Source organism: Hyla sarda, chromosome 3, assembly GCF_029499605.1.
Source record: "Hyla sarda isolate aHylSar1 chromosome 3, aHylSar1.hap1, whole genome shotgun sequence".
Taxonomy (NCBI): domain Eukaryota; kingdom Metazoa; phylum Chordata; class Amphibia; order Anura; family Hylidae; genus Hyla; species Hyla sarda.
The window spans coordinates 83,026,411-83,043,575 of NC_079191.1; the positions used below are offsets into that span (position 1 = coordinate 83,026,411).

Sequence of the window (17,165 nt, forward strand, 5' to 3'; positions counted from 1 at the left end):
CGTGCCTGTTGAGGGACCCTTTTATTTTGAAAAGGATTTCTTTGTGTTTTTCACCGTCCTGCATTATAGAGTCTTCTGGACTTTATGATCATTTAAACTTGAATTTTCCAGAGTACTAACCATTACACAAAGGAACTTTTGTTGCGTGTGATTTTTTAACTTAAATTTTCAAAAGTAAAATACAGAGAGGGAAGAACTTTGTTTCTTTATTTGATGAAAATTTTTATTTTGAAAATAATTTGTGTGTTTCTCCGTCCTGCATTAGAGTCTTCTGGACTGTTGGATATGCGCTTGTTCTTATTTTTCAGCCATGTGTACATGCCTAATTTTTCTGGCCTCTGGTGCTGCATTTTTTCTGCTGCTGCAATTTTTCTGGCCTCTGGTGCTGCACTTTTTCTGCTGCTGCAATTTTTCTGGCCTCTGGTGCTGCACTTTTTCTGCTGCTGCAATTTTTCTGGCCACTGCTACAGCAGCGGCTGCAACAATACCAACTTTTTGAGCCATGTGTACATGCCCAATTTTTCTGGTACTCTCTGCTGACATCTCTGTCCATTTTAGCAACTGTGCATATTAGATGTATGCTAAGGGTAGCATGGTGGCTCAGAGGTTAGCACTGCTGCTTTGCAGTGCTGGGGCCTTGGGTTCAAATCCCACTATGTGCTGCCTAAAGGGGGGCTCTATGTGCTGCCTAAAGGAGGGCTCTAACTATGTGCTGCCTAACATGGGGGAATCTATGTACTGCCTATAGGGGGATCTAACTATGTGATGGCTAAAGGGGGATCTAACTATGTGCTGCCTAAAAGGGGGGCTCTAACTATGTGGGGAATCTATGTACTGCCTATAGGGGGGATCTAACTATGTGATGGCTAAAGGGGGCTCTATGTGCTGCCTAATATGGGGAAATTTATGTGATGCCTAAAAGGGGCTCTATGTGCTGCCTAAAGGGGGTTAAAGCACGTTATTCCAAAGAATTTAGGAATGTTGTGTTGTGGCTGTGCAGGAACCACATTCACCTAGTGGGCCGTAAAGGACATGCATTGTCCTGGACCATAGTTACAGCTCCACATGGCGGCGCTGCCGTGCACTTTGGTACACACTGACTGTCTCAAGGACTGGCCCACCTTCTGTTCTACGTATTAGTGCAGGGCTGGTACTACCTTTTTCGAAAATAAATTATGGCTTGGGACTCTCCACCTTGGCTCGGCACAAGCCATCAGTTCTCTGAAAGGTGCAGAGTCCACCACTTGAAAAAGGGAGGGACTGCAGCACCAGCAACTTTGACAGGAGCACATTCAGCTTCTGCGCCATTGGATGGGTGGGCGGATACTGCTGTCTTTTAAAAAATCGCTTCGGTGATGGATTGCTGCCGGAGTGATTGACGAGAAGTAAGAGGAGCAGGAGCATCTGGACCAACAGAAGATGGGAATGAAAGACCGCTCCCTTCAGCTGAGATGGTGGAGCCTTGGCTTGCAGAAGCAGGGAGCGGCATGCCACTGGGTGAACCACCTCATCAGAGCCACATTTCTCCCAGGCTGCTTTATGGTGATGCTGTATATGTTGACGCAGCGCCAACATTGGGACCCTGGCCACGATTCCCCTTCTGCCGACATAGCTTACATGTGGCCATGTTAACCTCCTCCGGATGCTTGATAAAAAACTACCACACCGTCGAGTAGCTGATCCCAAGTGCGATCGGCTTCATCATCATCGAGTTGTCTCTGCACGTCACTGAAGTCATCCTCAAGTTGCTCAACGGTGTACGTTTCAAGAGCCTGAAAGGCTCACAACACCACCACCTCCCACGCCACTCTCCTAGCGGAGGAGGCAGCGGATGTATCCTCAACTTCTTGGCTGGGCAGTAGCTGCTGACTGTCCTCTAGTTCATCGTCCTCGCTGTATAGTGGAGCTGAGCCCACATCATGCAATACTTGTCTGCATAAGGGAACAGCATAGGACAGAGGCAGTTGGAGGACAGGGACTGCTCCCGGGCCATGCCAACTGAGGGTTGAGTCTGAGGAAACCACTGACTGTTGACTGGGGGTGTCTGATGTCACTTGGGATGAAGTGGATGACCGAGTTAACCAATCAATCAATTACGGCTGCTGGGTTGCTGGTCAAGACACAACCGCTAGCTGACACCAGGAGCTCAGACCTCTTGCTGCGACTCCTGCTTCCACGCGGCCCTACTCTGCTGCGACCTCTGCCTGCGCCTGATAAATTTAGGCCTTTGCCACTCCTCTGTGCATGGCCTAGCACTTCTCTGCCGGACATACTTGTAGAATAGTGGTGTGCGTATATAATTTTACTTTTTATAGAGTAATACACACCTATACAGCTGCAACAGAAACTTGCGGAACACAATGTGTGTGTGTATATATCCCTGCTTTTATACTAACAGGCCACTATACACTTTAAACCAAAAACACGTACAACAGTGGGGTGCGTATATATCACTTTTTTTCTTTTTAGAGTAATACACCCCAGTACGGTTGCACCAAAAATAAGCATAACAATCTAGTGCATAAGTCCATTATTGCTTTTACACTTACTGCCCCCTATTAGCTTTAACCATAAAAAACGTGGAAATGCAGAGTGAGTATATATTTCACTATTTTTAGAGTAATATGCCCCAGTGCGGTTGTAACAGAAAAAAGCGTACTCTTCCTGAACTGCCCTGCCTGGATTATAGTTGCTTGCAGTCTATGAATGGGGAATGCTCCCAGTTCTGAACTCAATTGGCAGACAAACAACTTGTGACCTCTCCCTGCCTGAATTCAACAACCTTTGAGGGGTTACCCCCTCGCGGGGATTAAACCCTTCACTAGAACCCCCCTTAAAAACAATCTCCCTGCCTGCACTATGGTTGCTTGCAGTCTTTGAATGGGGAAGGCTTCCTGTGATGATCTCAATTGGCAGACTATGAAACGACTTCTAAACTCTCCCTGCCTGCAGTGATGCGGGCTTGAGGTCAATGGATTTCCCCTGTGCGGATCTGTATTGTCAGTAACGCTGATTAGTGACCACACAGTGTCAGACCGAGAGCCAGCCAAAATGAATGCGGCCTTGAGGTGAATGGATTTGCTGTAAAGATCTGTATGGTCAGTGCACACACAGTGTCTCTGCTCTCTAAGAACAAATGCATGTCTTCGGCAATAGCTACCGAATATATAGGGCTGTCACATCACAGAGCTGGCTGGCTGCTGATAGGCTGCATGCCGCCATGTGATTCGGGGTGATCCCGCCTACCCAGAGTTCCTTGCCCAATGTTTTCACACGTGTAGCCGCCATTGTAGCCCCCCCCCCCCCCCCCCCACACACACACACAAAATACAGTAAATAAAGAGATTCGTTACCACAAAGTGTGAGGAAATTAAGATTCATTCCGAATCAAATTTTTCACAAAATTCGGAACGAATTTGACTTAGTCAGGTTCAATTCGCCCATCTCTATGACAAAATAAATAAGGGTCACAGAACAAAATTAAAGGGTCACAGAGCGACTGCAGACTGCTCGTTCTGTAGTTGCTCTGTGACTGCCTTTTGCATCCGTGACCCTACTGTTATAAAGAATGGTTCCAAGTGTATTTGTATGTTATGTGCAGCACTAAGAAGACTAGCGTTAGACTCCTGCTCTGAAAGTTTAGGTTCATGTGCTGCTATTATTTTTAGGGTCATTTGTTGCTGAAAACAAGCTGTAGGGAAAATATTAAAAGAATGTACAAAACATAGCAAGGAGATGAGTAGTACACTAATACATATGAACAGATATATAGTATTACAATTGTATAGAGTGATGAAAAGTAATATATGTACTGTACCTCTTAGACAGTTTGCTGGGCATGTTTCTTGTACTTTCTACATGGTCATTAAAGGAGTACTCCGGTGCGCACTTTTTTCATTTTATCCAGTCTGGGCTGCAAAATAAAATAAAACACACTTTCTCTTACCTGCCAACGAGCCCCCGGAGCTCCGGTACACGTGTTCGGTCCCCGGGCTGTATTCTTCTTACTTCCTGTTAGCCCGGCACGTCACACCGAGCTTCAGCCTCTCTCTCCACAAGCCAGGAGCCTGCACAGAGCCCTACTTTTTTTCCTATTACCCCTTGTGAAAATGAAAAATTTGGGCTAACACCAGCATTTTAGTGAAAAAACATGGCGCTCTCACTCCCGAGCCTTGTTGTGTGCCCGCAGAGCATTTTACGTCCACATATGGGGTATTTCCCGACAAAATTTGTTAGGCAATTTCTCCAGAGTACAGAAATACGTCCATATGTGGCCCTAAACTGTTGCCTTGAAATACGACAGGGCACCGAAATGAGAGCGCGACATGCGTATTTGAGGCCTACATTAGGGATTTGCATAGGGGTGGACATAGAGGTATTCTACGCCAGTGATTTCCAAACAGGGTGCCACCAGCTGTTGCAAGACTCCCAGCATGCCTGGACAGTCAATGGCTGCTTTACCCTTTATTTTGTGTAGTGTAGTTTTTTTAGGATACATTCACACAGGCAGAGATTCACAGCGAGTTTCCTGCTGGGAGTTTGAGGTGCAGCAGAAAATTTGATGCATCTAGAACTTGCAGTGAGAAACTCGCTTTAAACCCCAGCCCATGTGAATGTACCCTGTGCGTTCACATATGGGGGGGGGGGGGCGCAAACCTCCAGCTGTTGCAAAACTACAACTTTCAGCATGCAGTGACAGCAGAAGGGCATGTTGGGACTTTTAGCTATGCACCAGCTGGAGGCATACAAGTACAACTTCCAGCATGCCCTTTGGCTGTCCATGCATGCTGGGGGTTGTAGTTATGCAACTGCTGGAGGCACACTGGTTGCAAAACACATAGTTTGTTACTTAACTCAGTGTTTCCCAACCCCGGGCATGCTGGAAGTTGTAGTTCGGCAACATCTGAAGGGCCAGAGGTTACAGAACTACAACTCCCAGCATGCCTGGACTGTCTGGGCATGCTAAGAGTTGTAGTTTTGCAACATCTGGAAGAGAACAGATTGAAGACCACTGCACAGTGGTCTCCAAACTGTGGCCCTCCAGAAGTTGCAAAACAAAAACTCCCAGCATGCCCGGACAGCCAAGGGCTGTCCAGGCATGCTGGGAGTTGTAGTTTTGAAACTCCTAGAAGCAGCAGTGAAGATCACTTTCCAGCGATCTTCACTGCTGCCTCTGATGCCGCCAGTCCCCCTACATTGGCCCCCGTAGCTCTCGGGGTCATCTTCCCCCACTCTGCCCGTACTTCTAGGGGCGGGGGATCTGAACTTCCACCCCCCCCAGTGTCAGCTGAAACACTGATTGGTCTACAGGGACCAATTACAGTGATCGCTGACCAGGACCATTCACAGATGGTCCTGGGGGGGGGGGGGGGGGTTGTAAAGTAACAGCGGGACTTCTGCCCGTCAACTCGTGCGATGCCGCGCATCACTGGGTTAACTGAATGCCTTATATGCGCCAACTACTTCCATAATGCGACGTCATTCTGGGGGAAGGGGTTAACTGTGGGCATTTTCAAATATTAAACAGATAATGTACATATTTATAAATCTATAAGTGTAAATATTAATACCAATAAATAATTTTGTTACTGGCAGTGGCTTGGGGACATAATTGTCAGAATGAAATGCTGACATATTACCTATCATTATTTGGATCTATAGGGCTATAAACTGTATTCTCCTGTCATCCAAAAATCTTAGATGACATGGTAAATAATTTGATGCATCCGTATAAGCTTCTTAAAAAGAGATTCTCTAATTTAAGTAAAAATCGAACTGCTGCCTGCTAGGGCTATAAAACAAACGATAGTGTACTTATCTCACCTAGTCCATCGCCGATACCCCTGTGTTCCCCTCTTGATACTTACCCTGATGATTCTCTGTCTCGCCTCTTTCTTATTTCTTTTAAAAAACAAAATCAGAAAGCATTGCTCCGTCAGGACCAGGCATCATCAGACAGACATGGCGGGACATTGGGGCATGTGATTATGTTGTTTGTTTGTAGCTCAGTCTAGTGTGGTGAGCCAGGGGGGTGCAATGTGAGGTGTATGGGGCAGATGTTGTAGCCCAGGGGCAGATTGTGTTAACCCCTAAGATGTTTGTGATGCCAGGGTGTGGTTTTAACTGAGAACCACCTGAACAGTAGCACCACTAGTCCTAGTTAGGCAGGGCAACATAGAGGCCAAGGCCAGGTCAGGGTTAACGCTAGCTTTATTTTGCCAGACACTTTGAAACTTGCTTAATGCTAAGGTTTCTATTGTGTGTCTCTGTATAATACGATGTTGTCATTGACCATGGATTTTCCTGGAGGAACCTGTCTGATAACATTCTGAAATATTTCTTCAGCTGATGAACAGTAAATCTCTGCAGATCCACACGAGTGCTTAAAGCTGTAATATCCCTGTGTGTCAGCTGATGACAACCAGATTCCACATCAATTGAGAGTATTATCAGTAGGGGGCGTGATGTGCCTTTTTTTTTTAATAGAATGATTGGCAGGTTGCATATCCATTCAGGTTGCATATCCATGGTTTTAACTACTCCAGTGAGATTTTGATATTGTCTTATTTGTGGACAAGTAATGTCCGTTTATTTCTAGCGCCAACCGATTCCAAAGGCAGTCGGTGCCGACTGAATCTCCGGACAGGATATTTCTGGCTTATTTTGCAACTTTTTACCACCAAACAAAACTGTATAAACCAATGATTCTCCCCCCCCCCCCCCCCCAAATCCATTCATTCTTTATACGGTTTAAGGGAGTATGTTTTTTTTATTTTTATATTTTTTTTTATATTTGTGCAGCTCCAGCCATCTGTAAAGAAAAATAAATAAATAAAAGAAAAAAAAAAAGTTTTATCCCTGGACAATCCCTTTAAACTATAAAGAAGGGAAGGGTAATTTTGGAAACAGGTGGTGACTTGGACATCTGACACCTCCAGACTCACTGGAGCATCATTAGACAAGAAAATAGTGCAGCCCCCACAAAAACCTAGATGGGGCAAGCAATAGCCACCTTTAGACCAATCACAGAATGGAAGGGTCAGGCAATGGCAATCAGCCATCTTAGTATGCAACAATCTGATTCTATGGCGCTTAACTAAAGATGGTATTAAATTGCAGTAACTGTTCTTCTGTTCATCTTTTCAACTAGATTCCCTAGTAAAGACTCGGCTGTGAGCCTGTCTGTATCCTTCAGAGGATCCAGAAAAGATAGGTAAATCAAGACTCCCTCTTATCTCTGACCATCCATAAAGTTCTGGGCAGCTTTCTTGTGTGAAATACCAGTGTTAGTATTATAGTACTGTACGTACACACAGCTGCCTCCTGAATGTAATCACCCCTATTTAGTCTGCAGGTTTGTCTGTAATTTTGCTTCCCTGGTTTTGTAGTCATTGCTATAGACTTCTTGGCCATTATAGATAAATAACAGAACATAGTCACTCTTGAGCGCCTAACTATATTTGCACATTGTTATTTTGTGGTTTCTTTAATCTGCAACAAAGTTTGATTAAAACTGAACACTATGTTCTAAATACAGTGATCCCTCAACTTATAATGGTCTCAACATACAATAGTTTCAACATACGATGGTCTTTTCTGGACCATTGTAACTTGAAACTAGACTCAACATACAATGCTACAGACAGCCCAGATCTGCAAAACGTGTCAATAGCTGGAAGAACCGACCAATCAGAATGGACATTCACTGTTAAAACCCCCGTGTTACTGAAGTGTATGCACTGACTGGCTGTCTGGTAGCTCCCCCTACAGTACAGGAAGGTACGTACTACATGTTCTGTACTATTTACCTGTGCCACAGTTAGCTGCTCCTTTGGACAACAGGTGAGGGCAGCTCCATGTAACTTTTTTTTAGGACATTGCGTGTACTGTACAGGACCCTGAAGAAGATCCTGTCCTCTACATAGACAGTGATTTACAGCACCCAGGAGCTCTTTCTTATTTTTTATATGTAAGGAGTTGCATTTCTATATTAAATCTACTTATTTTTCTTTAACCCCTTAAGGACCAGGCACGTATGAGTACGTCCCTGCGCCCTGGGTCTTAAGGACCAGGCATGTACTCATACGTCCTGGCGAATTTCGCATCCCGCCACGCGGGTTGCGAAACCGGACACCTGCTGAAATTGTTCAGCAGGTGTTCGAGGCAAACGCTGAGGGGGGTCTTTAGAACCCCCCACCATGTCGGCGATCGCAGAAGATCGCCAAAGGCTGTCTGGGCATGCTGGGAGTTGTAGTTTTGAAACACCTAGAAGGTCACAGTTTGGGACCACTGTTACAGTGGTGCCCAAACTGTAGCCCTCCAGAGGTTGCCAAACTGCAACACTCAGCATGCTTAGACTGCCCAGGCATGCTGGGAGTTGTCGTTCTGTAACATCTGTCCCTTCAGATTTTGCCATTTTCATGACATTTTTGAAAATTGCTGCTCTACTTTGAAGCCCTCTAATTTTTTCAAATAAAATAGACATTGTATTTGTGAATAAAAATAAAATGTATTGGGAATTTCCATTTTCCTTACAAGCAGACAGCTTCAAAGTTAGAAAAATGCAAAATTTTCAAAATTTTCATGAAATTTGGGGATTTTGTACCAAAAAAAGGATGCAAGTAATGAAGAAAATTTACCACCAAAATAAAGTTGAATATGTCACGAAAAAAACAAACAAACAATCTCAGAATCAGAATATTCGGTAAAAGCGTTTAGAGATATTAAATTCTTAAAGTGACAGTGGTCAGATGTGCAAAAAAACGCTCTGGTCCTACAGTGAAAATTGGCCTGGTCTTTAAGGGGTTAATCCTCACTTTTTCCTATTTTTGGATGACATTTTGGGGCTTCAGAACCAAATACCAGGTTTCCATAGAGTTATGGTCTCAACATACAATGGTCGTCCTGGAACCAATTAATATTGTAACATGAGGGACCACTGTAGATAATTTTGGCTGAGCTTTATACCTGCATGTAACCGATTAAAATATAAGAACAATGTGGGCATGTGTTTCTGTACGCTAAATTAATCTACTGGTGAAAAAAATTACGAAAAACATAAGCAAAAGACGTTTAAGCTACCATACCAGCATGAATTCCCAACAAAACAGATATTCGAGGAGAACACAGTGTCAGACAATGGCTGCTGACTGGGGGATTTTCTGGGTCACATGCAATGTCCCCTGTCAGCACAGGTCATCACTTCTAGGTTTTATTTTTAGGTAGAAAAGCCTGGAAGATGAAAGAACATTACATCATGGATATAGAGGGAATAGGAGGGCAAAACCTGCATGATGGAGCAAACGGATCAGTGTAAAGAACACACAGTATTCTGCAGGTAACTGATTTCTTCTTCTTACAGATGAATGTATTATTCTATATACAGTAAGGGTTTTTTATTGAGGATGAAACTTCAGTTGAAAGCTCCAAGTATCTGGTCTCTGTGCAGACCGGGTTCTGAGCAAAACTTTTTTTTCCTAAAAGAACGTTGGTAAATACCTATAGGCAATAATGACACGATACAATATTTTAAGAAGTAGTGAATGCAGTAATTTTTGGGAAGATCCTGGCACACGTTGTCTAGGGTGGGGGGCTGGGTCCATCTCACCCCAACAAGGTATCACTGAAAGATGTAGGGTGGCGACAGCACCACGATAGAAGATTTTATGAAGTGCTCCATTTACAAGGAAGTCTCTTGTGGTGCTGTTGCTGTCCTACATACAGTATGATAAATTACATTAAGGACCATGCGGTGTAGAACACAGACGATGGAACAAATCAGCGTGAGAACATATGTGTAAGGAGAATGGATGACAAGTAGCGTATATCATGCTTAAAATAATACACAATAATAAGTACATTGTGCAGGGGAAGGATTAGGATATTAGTGTGGTGTGCCACTGTGGTGAGTGGCAGGGCCACGGGTATTGCGTTGATGAGTGTTGGGATCAGATGTTATTAACCCCAGGGTCGGATGGTGTTACCCCTATGTGTTTGTGACGCCAGTGTGGTTTTCGGGTTCCTGAACACAACACGCCAGGATTCTCCACTATCCCACGGGCTAGTAGTGAATAAAGAGTCCACAACCACTTGCAGGTAAATGGAGGCTTTACTGAATAGAAGACAGGTGTAATTATCTTCACAGCTAAGGACAGAATTCCCAGAGAGGTGACCAGTACCCAGAGGACCTCACAGCTTGCTGGACCAATACTTGTAATAAACTTTACTTGTAATTAGACTTGACTTGTACTATGTACAGGACTTGACTAACTTCAGTGACAGCAGACATAGAATTGTAGACCTTCTGGAGAGTTGTAGCTTCGTGGTACTCCAGATGCTGAACACATGTCCTGGAGATCTCTGGTAGCTGCTTCAGCAAAGACTGTGATGTTACTCTCAGAAAAGTCTGAGGAAAAAACTAATTAAAGATGGCCACCCCTTTATATAGTGGGGGGCCCATTGGTCAAGCTGTTATTCATAGGTTAAAGCTGATGCTCTCTGGGAATACATGTTGTAACAAATCATATAACTGCATAACATAATATGTGACAGGCTTACTCACACAGGTCTTTGAGTCCTCCAAAGGTCCTGTATACTATCTAGACATAAGGATCCTATCTATGCTCTTAAAGCTAGTGTATGTACCTTTACTGAATTAACAGGAGAACAAGGGGAGTCCCTAGCAGGGGAGCCTCCAGGTCCCTGAGGGACTCAACTTGACAGGGCCTACAGGTAGTACAGTAACGTGTACCTGTACTGAGACATCACATTAGCATAAAGCATCCCATTATTGTGCTGTGTATATACTGTATATCCAGAAATATAGAGTATAGATTGGAAATTCCTCAGGCTGTTTTAAACAAACTGCCCATCCTATAAGTAAAATACACCAGATATATTTCAGATGAATTGGGGTATATGTATATCAGAAATCAAGTGACAGTGCACTATTTAACCACCCAATAAATAAAATGCTATATGACCCCTCGACAAAGGCATTTGCCGAAACGCCAGTGTTGGGGTGGTGTCTCTCCGGTGCCTGTCTTGTCACTCCGTGGTAATGTATAGGGTTTCATGTTTTGTACTGATGACCTAATGCATGATACGTTTTTATATTGTAACCTAGTTCTCAAGTGCAACTCACTATGTTAGTATGATCTTTTGTATAGACGTTCTATGGCTGCCTGAGTGACACCTAGTGTTTCTTTCCCCCTCTGGGTAGAATCCTTCCTATTTTTAACCTATGTTTAAATAAAGATTATTATATGAGAATATATCCTTTGTAAGTATTTCTATAAGTAAAATGACCAAGTGCCAAACAATATTACTGCAGTGTGGTGGCAAATGTTTATCCTACTAAGCATGCATTATGTAAAGTCCTCCATTTTGGCGTTTCGGCTGGTTACTCCAGTTTCCTCTTAAACTCCAAAAACATTAATAGGGTAAGTGGCTTCCTTTTATGAACACACTCGCTCTAGATCTCTGGAAGCTATGCTCTCACTATTATTGTAGTTTTCATTATAAAAATAAAAACACAACACAGTAAAACAATCACCAGACGGACGCCAGCAGGGACCAACAGAATCTGTTGACTTATAATGTGGTCTGTTGGGTCTTGCTGCATTTTCTGTCAATTTGATGACTAGTACTGGATGCTGCAATATTCTTCCTGTCAAACAAGGAAAACATTTGTGGCTGAGGCCCATTAGAGAAGTCACTACACAACTTAAGTCGTCAACTCTAATGCCTTCCAGCCGTAACAAATATCTCCATTTTATTGCTTTGACTGACATATGACCCCATTTACAGCATCTTGGTGTAACATCTCTTACATTTTTGCATGGTCTCATTTATGTTGTACATTTTCCAATGTACGGAAGAAGCAAAATGCTCTTTGCATCTTGTCGATAGTAGGAGAAGGCAGAGTACAATGTACAAGAATAGGATATAAATCAGAAGATACTAAATAAATTAAAGTGAAGGGTAATAAATGATAATAGAGAAATACATATTTTATCATACACAGGATAGTAATAGGAGAATATCTGAGGGGTTTATGCACATACAAGGCCATAAGAGAAAAAAAAGGAATAGGATATGCATGTGCAGGGCGAGAATACTGATGTAAGGAATACAGTGTATACATACAAAGTCAAACACGTGAAAAAAATAAAGCCCATAAGAAATGTGAAAAATAAAAAATTACTTGCCATTTACTTGGTATTCCAATGTCATAGAACCCCTCACTCATGTGGCCAAAATGTGAACATTTTACATTAAGCTATGCCTCGAACCCTGCCCAATGTCATCAAAAATAAAACTAATACCTTTGAATTATCATCTCAAATAATAAACTACAGTATGTACGAATGCATTGATAGGCAGTATATATTTTTAACCAACATACGTAAAGAAATCTAAAAGTATAAACCAATATCCACTGCTAATATCATTAGAGGCTGAGAAATACAAAGGGAATTGTGGTTGCCCAGTACGGGAGTTGCACTCCTGTACCTTTCTGTCCTGTGTGGCTGACTCTCTCTCAGTGTCCCCTGAGTCCACCCATATTGTATATATCTCAAATGGTTAATAAGTGCCTTATGTTATATATGAGAAAGTATTTATAATGTTCATATGCCATTTAATGTTACCAAGTCATGTAAGCAGGGAAGATGTCGGTAACCAGGTACTTGTGTGGTGACCTATAGGACCCTTTCAAAGTGTTTCCATATAATCCAAGGGAGGAGCTAGTTCAGTCTCTTTTCTCTTGAGTTTAGAGCATGCTGAGGAACAGTCAAGACCTGAGAGTGTCTGGTGTCCTGAAGAGACCCAAGGCCTTACCACACAGCCATGCTTCCATCACAAAGTGCCCCACAGGTGAACGTCAAAGCCTGGTAAGCTACACAAGGGATGAAGTCTAGCGGGTCCTAGTCATGTCAGTCAAATCTGTCTAAATTCAGCGTGGGTCTGCAACATTCTGTCAAGTCCCAGAAAGCCCACAAGTCTCATATGTCACTGGTCATATTCTTGGGCCTAACTGAGCTGTAAAGACTATTCCATCTGTCTGCCTCAGTAAAGCTGCCGTTGTTCCGTAACTTGGCATTGGAGTCATTATTTGCCCCACGCCTAGCCCAAGATTCAGCGGCCATACCTCGGGTGGTGCAGACGTTAACCATGCCCTGGCGTCACAAATACAAGGGGTTAATGCCATCTGCCCCTAGGGTAATAACATCACACCCCTCACCACAGAATCAATCCAAGGTCATAGTGCAGATGATTAGTACGCAGCAGGACGATTACATGGAGGAAGATAAGTAATGAAGAATGTAGGTAGAGCACCCGCAGAGGATGTTCTCTGACTGGCAGGGGCTCCATACAATCAGGGTGTACATCTATTGCTGATATCATGAAGTGCACTCTGCACACAGCTCATGGCAGAAGCCTGTGCCATAGGTCATCACACAAATATACCAAAGAGAGTAGAGAGACAGCACTCAAAACTGTCCAGTCAGTCAGTGTATAGACATCACGGAGAATACAGCCTATCCATTTGTGGTTTCCCGGTACAGGACCTGTCCTGTACCATCCTTAAGTCCCCTCAGGAAGAGTCCCTTAGATCCATAGGGATCCCCCTTGTTGCCTGATATAAATGCAATGTATATTTGTTATGTGTATCTATTGTTCATATGTATAAAGTTGTACAAAAGTGTATAAAGTGTTGGTCATGTGAACTACTGTCATGTGATATACCCAGAGTTCCATGGGCACAGGAACCCCAGGCACTAGCAACCAATGGGCTTTAGTCCAGCCCCCTAGTATATAAAGGGGCTGTATTCCCTATTTTCACTCTCTTAGTTCCTGGATCTAAAGAAAGCACAAAGTCCTGTATACTGCAAATTCATCTCGTCTAGGCCAAAGCCTAAAATCCAGCAGACACTTCTAAAACGTGAGTTAGGGTGCATGCGCACCACGTTTTTGCTATCAAGTTCCCGTATACGGTTTTCCTTCAAAAACCGTATTAAAATGTATTGAAAACCAAATGTATTGACTTAACATTGCAAACCGTATTGCAAACGCATCATACGGTTATGTCTGTTTGGCGACTTTTACGGTTGGGCCCGGTTTTCAGCCGTGTTCGCAACCGGAGCATACAGCGTTTTTAGGTCCGGTTGACCAACCGTATCCTAACCGGATACGTTTTTATTAACATGGAAGTCAATGAGAACCGGACTAAACCGTATGAGTGTACGGTTGCATCCGTTTGAATCCCTCCGTTTTTATTATTGCACATGTGCAATGCAAGCCGAAAACACCACCCACCTTCTAGAATGTTCTTTCTGGAAAAACGTTATTTAAAAACAAGGCGAACATTGACAGACGTATACTTTTTTTTTAGGGTGTAAACGGATTAAACCGTACATAACGGTTCAAACCGTATATGGTTTCAAACCGGATACAAGTTGATCTATGTGCACACGGTTTAATACGGTTGAGTCCGGTTTTTGCCTATCCTTTATTACAAAAAAACAGATACGGGAACTGGATAGTAAAAACGTGGTGTGCATGCACCCTTACAAATATCTCTGCAAATCAAGTGACTACTACTCAGCTAAAGAATATATTAGTAACACATTGGTCTGCCTAAATATCCTCATAACTACAAGTCCAAGCCTGCGAGGTATCCTGTGTCCCAGTTGCCTCTGAGGAAACTGCATTATTGTAAAGACTATTTCCTGAGTATTTTAAGTAAAAGTTCCAGTTACTTCAAAACCCTTGCTGTGGACATTAATTGCACCCAGTTTTTGGGCTGGTTGTCGGCGGTCCCCATCCAAAAACAACCAGATCTTGGCGTCACGAACGCTAAGGGGTTAAAAACATCCTGCCCCCAGGGTTAATGCCACCCGACCCTGCTACATCCATTGCAACACCCCGTGGTCACCACACATTCACTACAGATCAGAGGTGACATCACGGAGAATACAGTCTATCCATTCACTAGAGAGCTGCAGTGACATCACTGAGAATACAACTGTGGTGGTCCAGTACGGGAGGTGTTACCCTTGCTGCCCTGTCCGGCAGCCTCCCTTCAGTGTCTCCTGGGCCCCTTGTACTTGTTTCTCCTGTGTATATATGTTTTGCTATGTATTTTCATATATAATGTGTTGTTGCTTTAAGAAATTTACCATGTGATTATTACCCAGGCGGTACCAGTGACCAGGGGTGACCTATGGGCTCCCTGCTAGTCTCCCCTATATACGCCCTGGGTGGTGCTAGCTCATTCTCTTGGAGCTTAGAGCTCTTGTTGCTGAGCTCCAGTGCAGTCAGGTCAAGTAATAGTGTGCAGCCAGTCAACTGCAAGTAAGCTACAGTCATAGCTTTGTCAGTCAAGTCAGTCCCTGTCAGCAACTGTCAAGTGAGCGCAGCCTGCATCAACATTGTCCAGTCCTACTACAAGTCCCAGTCCCAGTCCCTACTACATTGTCCAGTCCTACTACAAGCCCTTAAGGTCTTTGAGTCACTGGTCACCTCCATGGGCCCTGGCTGAACTGTATAGACTTTAACATCTGTCTATCCTCAGTAAAGCTACCGTTATCCGTAACTTGGTGTCGGAGTCATTATTGCTTCCGTACCTAGCCCAGGATCTAGCGGTATACCTTCGGGTGCTATCGAGGATAAACCACGCCCTGGCGTCATGAATACAAGGGGTTAATTCCATCTGCCCCTAGGGTAACAACATCTTCCCTCATCACACCCCGTTACCACACAACCTACCCATTCACTTGAGATTAGCGGTGACATCACTAAGAATATAGCCTATCCATTCACTAAAGATCAGCAGCGACATCGGCAGTGGTTTCAAAACACTGCATATCCAGCCATTGGAGCAAAACTACAACTCCCAGCATGCTCGGACAGCCTTTGGCTGTCCAGGCATGCTGGGAGTTGTAGTTTTGTACTAACTGGAGACACACTTTGGAAAACATTGCATTACAGAGTAGCAGTGACTTCAGTGAACTCTCAGATACATTATGGGGGAAATTTATCAAAACCTGTGCAAAGGAAAAGTTGACCAGTCGCCCATAGCAACCAATCAGATCACTTCTTTCATTTTTTAGAGGCCCTTTTAAAAATAATAGACGCAATCTGATTGGTTGCTATGGGCAACTGGTCAACTTTCCCTCTGGACAGGTTTTGATTAGTGTTGCTCGCGAATATTCGCAATTCGAATTTTAATCACGAATATCGCATATTCGCGAATATTGCAAATATAGCACTATATATTTGCAATTACGAATATTCACTTTTTTTTTCACAGTACACATCACAGTGATCACTGACCATCCCTCTCTGCTCTTCGCATATGCGCATATTTGCGAATATTGAGCCCTCCCTTCTTTAATGGTATAGGGAACTAATGGGCTAGACTAGTGCATTAACTATGTGATTATCTGCCCATTGAAACCAAGAGGCCCATTATGGTCTATGGGGATCTCACACAGTATGTAAAACTGTAAGATAAGCAGGAGGGTCTCAGCAGTACAGTGTATGGGAGACCGTGCGGTGGTTCGAGTCCCAGGCTGGGACAGAGTGTTGTGGTTTAAATTTTTTACTCGTGATTGACAAATGTAGGTCAATTGGTAATTAAGAAAGCCTTTGAACCGTGTGAACTAGGTCAATGGGGTACCAAATAGGGGTATTGGGGTAAATTGAAACTGGATGTAATGTGTAAGGCTGGGTATGAATGAATGGGAGGTTAAGGAACATAATGGGATATTTATTAATACCTGTGCAGAGTAAAGGTTGCCCAGTTGCCCATAGCAACCAGATTGCTTCTTTCATTTTTCAAAGGCCTTGTTAAAAATTAAAGAAGAAATCTTATTGGTTGCTATGGGCAGCTGCACCACAGAAACTTTTCCTCTGGACAGGTTTTGATAAATCTCCCCCATAGGGGGAGATTTATCAAAACCTGTGCAAAGGAAAAGTTGTCCAGTTGCCCATAGCAACCAGAGTGCTTCTTTCATTTTGCAGAGGCCTTGTGAAAAATGAAAGAAGCGATCTGATTGGTTGCTATGGGCAACTCAGCAGCTTTTCCAGAAAAGTAAAGTTAAACCACAACACTGTAACACTCCATCCCACCCTGGGACTAGAACCACCGAATGGTCTCC

General features: G+C 43.5%; 1 protein-coding gene across 2 annotated transcripts in view; it reads right to left on the reverse strand.

The window, feature by feature from the left end:
* The window catches only part of LOC130361445 (galactose-3-O-sulfotransferase 2-like), a 67,675-nt gene that overhangs the window by 46,026 nt on the left and 4,484 nt on the right, over positions 1 to 17,165 (reverse strand). The window lies entirely within an intron of this gene.